Source organism: Rattus norvegicus, chromosome 2 (genome assembly GCF_036323735.1).
Source record: "Rattus norvegicus strain BN/NHsdMcwi chromosome 2, GRCr8, whole genome shotgun sequence".
Taxonomy (NCBI): domain Eukaryota; kingdom Metazoa; phylum Chordata; class Mammalia; order Rodentia; family Muridae; genus Rattus; species Rattus norvegicus.
In genome coordinates, this window is record NC_086020.1 from 17,219,902 (window position 1) to 17,228,497 (window position 8,596).

An 8,596-nucleotide genomic window follows, 5' to 3' on the forward strand; every position below is an offset into this window, starting at 1 on the left:
ATCCTAGTAAGAGCACCAGTGGAAGGGGAAGCCCTGGGTCCTGCTAAGACTGAATCCCCAGTGAACTAGACTATGGGGGGAGTGCGGCAATGGGGGGAGGGTTGGGAGGGGAACACCCATAAGGAAAGGGAGGGAGGAGGGGGATGTTTGCCCGGAAACCGGGAAAGGGAATAACACTTGAAATGTATATAAGAAATACTCAAGTTAATAAAAAAAAAAAAAAAGAATGGGGCATCATGGCTCTCTCCTCCTCCCTGTTCCAGAGACAGTCGCATCTTCTTGTGCAGTGCCATCCTTGTCTCATAGACAAGATGGTGAAGGTTGGTGTGAATGGATTTGGCCGTATCAGACTCCTGGTTACCAGGGCTGCCTTCTCTTCTGACAAAGTGCAGATTGTTGCCATCAACGACCCCTTCATTGACCTCAACTACATGGTCTACATGTTCCAGTATGACTCTACCCACGGCAAGTTCAACGGCACAGTCAAGGCTGAGAATGGGAAGCTTGTCATCAACGGAAGGCCATCACCATCTTCCAGGAGTGAGATCCAGCTAACATCAAATGGGGTAACGCTGGTGCTGAGTATGTCGTGGAGTCTACTGGCGTCTTCACCACCATGGAGAAGGCTGGGGCTTGCCTGAAGGGTGGGGCCAAAAGGGTCATCATCTCTGCCCCTTCCGCTGATGCCCCCATGTTTGTGATGGGTGTGAACCATGAGAAATATGACAACTCCCTCAAAATTGTCAGCAATGCACCCTGTACCACCAACTGCTTAGCCCCCCTGGCCAAAGTCATCCATGACAACTTTGGCATTGTGGAAGGGCTCATGACCACAGTCCATGCCATCACTGCCACTCAGAAGACTGTGGATGGCCCCTCTGAAAAGCTGTGTTGTGATGTCCGTGGGGCAGCCCAGAACATCATCCCTGCATCCACTGGTGCTGCCAAGGCTGTGGGCAAGGTCATCCCAGAGCTGAATGGGAAGCTTACTGGCATGGCCTTCCGTGTTTCTACCCCCAATATATCCGTTGTGGATCTGACATGCTGCCTGGAGAAACCTGCCATGTATAATGACATCAGGAAGGTGGTGAAGCAGGTGTCTGAGGGCCCACTAAAGGGCATCCTGGGCTACACTGAGGACCAGGTTGTCTCCTGCGACTTCAACAGCAATTCCCACTCTTCCACCTTTGATGCTGGGGCTGGCATTGCTCTCAATGACAACTTTATAAAGCTCATTTCCTGGTATGACAATGAAGACGGCTACAGCAACAGGGTGGTGGATCTCATGGCCTACATGGCCTCCAAGGAGTAAGAAACCCTGGACCACCCACCCCAGCCCAGCAAGGATACTGAGAGCAAGAGAGAGGCCCTCAGTTGCTGAGGAGTCCCCGTCCCAACTCAGTCCCCAACACTGAGCATCTCCCTCACAATTCCATCCCGGACCCCATAATAACAGGAGGGGCCTAGGGAGCCCGCCCTTCTCTCTTGAATACCATCAATAAAGTTCCACTGCACCCTCAAAAAATAAAAAGAAGAAGAAGAATGGGGCATCATGAGTTTTGCAGGCAAATGGATGTAACTAGAAAATATCATCCTCAGTGAAGTAACTCAGACCCATGACGACACGCACGGTATGTACTCATCATTAAGTGGATGTTAGCCAAAAATAGAGAATACCCATAATACAATCCACAGAACTCAAGAAGGTTAACAAGCCAAAAGGCCCAAGTGACGATGTCTCAATCCCACTTGTGAGGGAGAAGAAAGCAATTACGAGGGGACAGAGAAAGGGAGGGAAAAGGGAAGGGAAAAGTGTAACATGAATAGGTATTGGGGAAAAACAGTTGTGAAGCCACAAAGGCCAGTAAAAAGAATGAAAACAGGCAATCTCGGGAGCTTGGAGGTGGGGGAAACCTCTAGAATGTACTAGAGACCTGGAAGGTGAGAGACACTCAGAACTCAAAGGGAGGGATTTTAGATGAAATGCCCAGCTGTAGGTAGATTGGTCTTATAGTGTCCACCTCCAGTAGAAAGACAGGGCATCAAGTGGAGGGATGTGATTGTGGTCTAGTGACAGGCCCAAATTGGGATCCTGCTCAAGGGGAGGCTCCAAGGCCTGGCACTATTACTGATGCTATGGTATGCTTACAAACAGGAGCCTAGCATGGCTGCTCTCCAAGAGGTCCAACAAGCAGATGCAAATACTTACACCTCACCAATGGACAGAAGCCAGGGACCCCTGTGTTGAATTAGAAAAAAAGCTAGAAGAAGCTGAGGAGGAGGGTGACCCCATAGGGAGACCAGCAGTCTCAACTAATCTGGTCCCCCAAGCTCTCTCAGAGACTGAGCTGCCAACCAGGCAGCATACACTAGCAGATATGAGACCCAGGACACATATACAGCAGAGGACAACCTAGTCTGGTTGATGCATCTAACCCTTGAGAAACTTGAGTCCCCAGAGAGTGGGGAGGTCTGGTGGAGTGGAGGTAAGGGGTGGGGACATCCTCTTGGAGATGGGGGAGGAGGAAAGGGATGAGGAATAATCTGAGGGTGGACCAGGATGTGGATAACGACATGGCTGTAAAAAAAGACTAAAGAATAATAAAATAGTATTAAAATCATTCTGTTGAAAAGCTGAAACCTTGGGGCCAAGCTAAAGAGAATAATTCTCTGAATGAATGTGTGAGCAGAGTTACCCTGCACAGGAAAACTTACAAACAACCTCCTCTCCAGACCAGGGAAGAACAACGGAAGAGACATGTGCAAGAACGGAAGGAGAGAAAAGAAAAGCTTTTGGAAGCTCGAAGAAACTTGGGTGTGACTAAAGCCCAGTGACCCTGCTGTCCCTTTCCTCCTCATTCTCCTTTGTATGTTTTTATACTTTCTCTACTTCAATCAAAAGCTCTTTTCTGTCATAACTTGTATAGTGCCTCCTCTGTGCTATATCTGAGAATACATTATCACCTTAAAGTCCAAAAAAAAAAAAAAATCATTCTGTTGAAAGACTGTCAGTAAGAAGAGAAGTTACATACCATGAGCAAACATTCCAAAATACAAGAAAGAATACACTTCTGAAGACCTCTGAAATGCAGTGCAACTGAAAGAGCAAAAAGTTTAAATTTTTTTTCATTAAGCTATTATCATTTTTAATGTGATATACATAGATTTTGAGAAATGTTTTCTTACAAAGCAGGTTGTAAAGGAGAAAATATTAACATAAAAAGTTGTATGCTAATTAAAAGGCTAAGCATTTCTTAAAAATCCTTAGTGGGGATCTTGAGAGATAACTCAGTGGCTAAGACCACTTGACATTTTTGTAGACAGAGGACCCATGTTCACAGTGCACATATCATGCTGTTCCCAATCACTTGTAACTCCACTTCCAGGGGATATGACACCCTCTTCTGGCTTCCAAGAACATCTATGGGCATGTGGTATACAAGCAGGCACATAGCATGCATATAAACATCAATAAATATTTAAAAAATCCTTATTAGACTGATTGCTACAGATTAAGTTTAGAGAAATTACTATTAATATTAATTTTTTTTTGTTTTTTGTTTTTTTTTTTATTAACTTGAGCATTTCTTATATACATTTCGAGTGTTATTCCCTTTCCCGGTTTCCGGGCAAACATCCGCCTCCCCCCTCCCCTTCCTTATGGGTGTTCCCCTCCCAACCCTCCCCCCATTGCTGCCCTCCCCCCATAGACTAGTTCACTGTGGGTTCAGTCTTAGCAGGACCCAGGGCTTCCCCTTCCACTGGTGCTCTTACTAGGATATTCATTGCTACCTATGGGGTCAGAGTCCAGGGTCAGTCCATGTATAGTCTTTAGGTAGTGGCTTAGTCCCTGGAAGCTCTGGTTGCTTGGCATTGTTGTACTTTTGGGGTCTCGAGCCCCTTCAAGCTCTTCCAGTTCTTTCTCTGATTCCTTCAATAGGGGACCTATTCTCAGTTCAGTGGTTTGCTGCTGGCATTCGCCTCTATATTTGCTGTATTCTGGCTGTGTCTCTCAGGAGCGATCTACATCCGGCTCCTGTCGGTCTGCACTTCTTTGCTTCATCCATCTAGTCTAATTGGGTGGCTGCATATGTATGGGCCACATGTGGGGCAGGCTCTGAATGGGTGTTCCTTCAGTCTCTGTTTTAATCTTTGCCTCTCCCTTCCCTGCCAAGGGTATTCTTTTTCCTCATTTAAAGAAGGAGTGAAGCATTCACATTTTGATCATCCGTCTTGAGTTTCCTTTGTTCTAGGGATCTAGGGTAATTCAAGCATTTGGGCTAATAGCCACTTATCAATGAGTGCATACCATGTATGTCTTTCTGTGATTGGGTTAGCTCACTCAGGATGATATTTTCCAGTTCCAACCATTTGCCTACGAATTTCATAAACTCGTTGTTTTTGATAGCTGAGTAATATTCCATTGTGTAGATGTACCACATTTTCTGTATCCATTCCTCTGCTGAAGGGCATCTGGGTTCTTTCCATTTTCTGGCTATTATAAATAAGGCTGCGATGAACATAGTGGAGCACGTGTCTCTTTTATATGTTGAGGCATCTTTTGGGTATATGCCCAAGAGAGGTATAGCTGGATCCTCAGGCAGTTCAATGTCCAATTTTCTGAGGAAACTCCAGACTGATTTCCAGAATGGTTTTACCAGTCTGCAATCCCACCAACAATGGAGGAGTGTTCCTCTTTCTCCACATCCTCGCCAGCATCTGCTGTCACCTGAGTTTTTGATCTTAGCCAATCGCACTGGTGTGAGGTGAAATCTCGGGGTTGTTTTGATTTGCATTTCCCTTATGACTAAAGATGTTGAACATTTCTTTAGGTGTTTCTCAGCCATTCGGCATTCCTCAGCTGTGAATTCTTTGTTTAGCTCTGAACCCCATTTTTTAATAGGGTTATTTGTTTCCCTGCGGTCTAACTTCTTGAGTTCTTTGTATATTTTGGATATAAGGCCTCTATCTGTTGTAGGATTGGTAAAGATCTTTTCCCAATCTGTTGGTTGCCGTTTTGTCCTAACCACCGTGTCCTTTGCCTTACAGAAGCTTTGCAGTTTTATGAGATCCCATTTGTCGATTCTTGATCTTAGAGCATAAGCCATTGGTGTTTTGTTCAGGAAATTTTTCCAGTGCCCATGTGTTCCAGATGCTTCCCTAGTTTTTCTTCTATTAGTTTGAGTGTGTCTGGTTTGATGTGGAGGTCCTTGATCCACTTGGACTTAAGCTTTGTACAGGGTGATAAGCATGGATCGATCTGCATTCTTCTACATGTTGCCCTCCAGTTGAACCAGCACCATTTGCTGAAAATGCTATCTTTTTTCCATTGGATGGTTTTGGCTCCTTTGTCAAAAATCAAGTGACCATAGGTGTGTGGGTTCATTTCTGGGTCTTCAATTCTTTTTTTTTTTTTTTTTTTATTAACTTGAGTATTTCTTATATACATTTCAAGTGTTATTCCCTTTCCCGGTTTCCGGGCAAAATCCCCCTCCCCCCTCACCTTCCTTATGGGTGTTCCCCTCCCAACCCTCCCCCCATTGCCGCCCTCCCCCCATAGTCTAGTTCACTGGGGGTTCAGTCTTAGCAGGACCCAGGGCTTCCCCTTCCACTGGTGCTCTTACTAGGATATTCATTGCTACCTATGGGGTCAGAGTCCTGGGTCAGTCCATATATAGTCTTTAGGTAGTGGCTTAATCCCTGGAAGCTCTGGTTGCTTGACATTGTTGTACTTTTGGGGTCTCGAGCCCCTTCAAGCTCTTCCAGTTCTTTCTCTGATTCCTTCAACGGGGGACCTATTCTCAGCTCAGTGGTTTGCTGCTGGCATTCGCCTTTGTATTTGCTGTATTCTGGCTGTGTCTCTCAGGAGCGATCTACATCCGGCTCCAGTCGGTCTGCACTTCTTTGCTTCATCCATCTTGTCCAATTGGGTGGCTGTATATGTATGGGCCACCTGTGGGGCAGGCTCTGAATGGGTGTTCCTTCAGTCTCTGTTTTAATCTTTGCCTCTCCCTTCCCAGCCAAGGGTATTCTTTTTCCCTATTTAAAGAAGGAGTGAAGCATTCACATTTTGATCATCCGTCTTGAGTTTCGTTTGTTCTAGGGATCTAGGGTAATTCAAGCATTTGGGCTAATAGCCACTTATCAATGAGTGCATACCATGTATGTCTTTCTGTGATTGGGTTAGCTCACTCAGGATGATATTTTCCAGTTCCAACCATTTGCCTACGAATTTCATAGACTCGTTGTTTTTGATAGCTGAGTAATATTACATTGTGTAGATGTACCACATTTTCTGTATCCATTCCTCTGTTGAAGGGCATCTCGGTTCTTTCCATTTTCTGGCTATTATAAATAAGGCTGCGATGAACATAGTGGAGCACGTGTCTCGTTTATATGTTGAGGCATCTTTTGGGTATATGCCCAAGAGAGGTATAGCTGGATCCTCAGGCAGTTCAATGTCCAATTTTCTGAGGAACCTCCAGACTGATTTGAAGAATGGTTTTACCAGTCTGCAATCCCACCAACAATGGAGGAGTGTTCCTCTTTCTCCACATCCTCGCCAGCATCTGCTGTCACCTGAGTTTTTGATCTTAGCCAATCGCACTGGTGTGAGGTGAAATCTCAGGGTTGTTTTGATTTGCATTTCCCTTATGACTAAAGATGTTGAACATTTCTTTAGGTGTTTCTCAGCCATTCGGCATTCCTCAGCTGTGAATTCTTTGTTTAGCTCTGAACCCCATTTTTTAATAGGGTTATTTGTTTCCCTGCGGTCTAACTTCTTGAGTTCTTCGTATATTTTGGATATAAGGCCTCTATCTGTTGTAGGATTGGTAAAGATCTTTTCCCAATCTGTTGGTTGCCGTTTTGTCCTAACCACCGTGTCCTTTGCCTTACAGAAGCTTTGCAGTTTTATGAGATCCCATTTGTCGATTCTTGATCTTAGAGCATAAGCCATTGGTGTTTTGTTCAGGAAATTTTTTCCAGTGCCCATGTGTTCCAGATGCTTCCCTAGTTTTTCTTCTATTAGTTTGAGTGTGTCTGGTTTGATGTGGAGGTCCTTGATCCACTTGGACTTAAGCTTTGTACAGGGTGATAAGCATGGATCGATCTGCATTCTTCTACATGTTGCCCTCCAGTTGAACCAGCACCATTTGCTGAAAATGCTATCTTTTTTCCATTGGATGGTTTTGGCTCCTTTGTCAAAAATCAAGTGACCATAGGTGTGTGGGTTCATTTCTGGGTCTTCAATTCTATTCCATTGGTCTATCTGTCTGTCTCTGTACCAATACCATGCAGTTTTTATCACTATTGCTCTGTAATACTGCTTGAGTTCAGGGATAGTGATTCCCCCTGAAGTCCTTTTATTGTTGAGGATAGCTTTAGCTATCCTGGGTTTTTTGTTATTCCAGATGAATTTGCAAATTGTTCTGTCTAACTCTTTGAAGAATTGGATTGGTATTTTGATGGGGATTGCATTGAATCTGTAGATTGCTTTTGGTAAAATGGCCAGTTTTACTATATTAATCCTGCCAATCCATGAGCATGGGAGATCTTTCCATCTTCTGAGGTCTTCTTCAATTTCTTTCCTCAGTGTCTTGAAGTTCTTAATGTACAGATCTTTTACTTGCTTGGTTAAAGTCACACCGAGGTACTTTATATTATTTGGGTCTATTATGAAGGGTGTCGTTTCCCTAATTTCTTTCTCGGCTTGTTTCTCTTTTGTATAGAGGAAGGCAACTGATTTATTTGAGTTAATTTTATACCCAGCCACTTTGCTGAAGTTGTTTATCAGCTTTAGTAGTTCTCTGGTGGAACTTTTGGGATCACTTAAATATACTATCATGTCATCTGCAAATAGTGATATTTTGACTTCTTCTTTTCCGATCTGTATCCCCTTGATCTCCTTTTGTTGTCTGATTGCTCTGGCTAGAACTTCAAGAACTATATTGAATAAGTAGGGAGAGAGTGGGCAGCCTTGTCTAGTCCCTGATTTTAGTGGGATTGCTTCGAGTTTCTCTCCATTTAGTTTAATGTTAGCAACTGGTTTGCTGTATATGGCTTTTACTATGTTTAGGTATGGGCCTTGAATTCCTATTCTTTCCAGGACTTTTATCATGAAGGGGTGTTGAATTTTGTCAAATGCTTTCTCAGCATCTAATGAAATGATCATGTGGTTTTGTTCTTTCAGTTTGTTTATATGATGGATCACGTTGATGGTTTTCCGTATATTAAACCATCCCTGCATGCCTGGGATGAAGCCTACTTGATCATGGTGGATGATTGTTTTGATGTGCTCTTGAATTCGGTTTGCCAGAATTTTATTGAGTATTTTTGCGTCGATATTCATAAGGGAAATTGGTCTGAAGTTCTCTTTCTTTGTTGTGTCTTTGTGTGGTTTAGGTATAAGAGTAATTGTGGCTTCGTAGAAGGAATTCGGTAGTGCTCCATCTGTTTCAATTTTGTGGAATAGTTTGGATAATATTGGTATGAGGTCTTCTATGAAGGTTTGATAGAATTCTGCACTAAACCCGTCTGGACCTGGGCTCTTTTTGGTTGGGAGACCTTTAATGACTGCTTCTATTTCCTTAGGAGT

General features: G+C 43.8%; 1 pseudogene; it reads left to right on the plus strand.

The window, feature by feature from the left end:
* Positions 1 to 311: 311 nt before the first annotated feature.
* LOC134485568 (glyceraldehyde-3-phosphate dehydrogenase-like) lies at positions 312 to 1,404 on the plus strand (annotated as a pseudogene).
* The last annotated feature ends 7,192 nt before the right edge of the window (positions 1,405 to 8,596 follow it).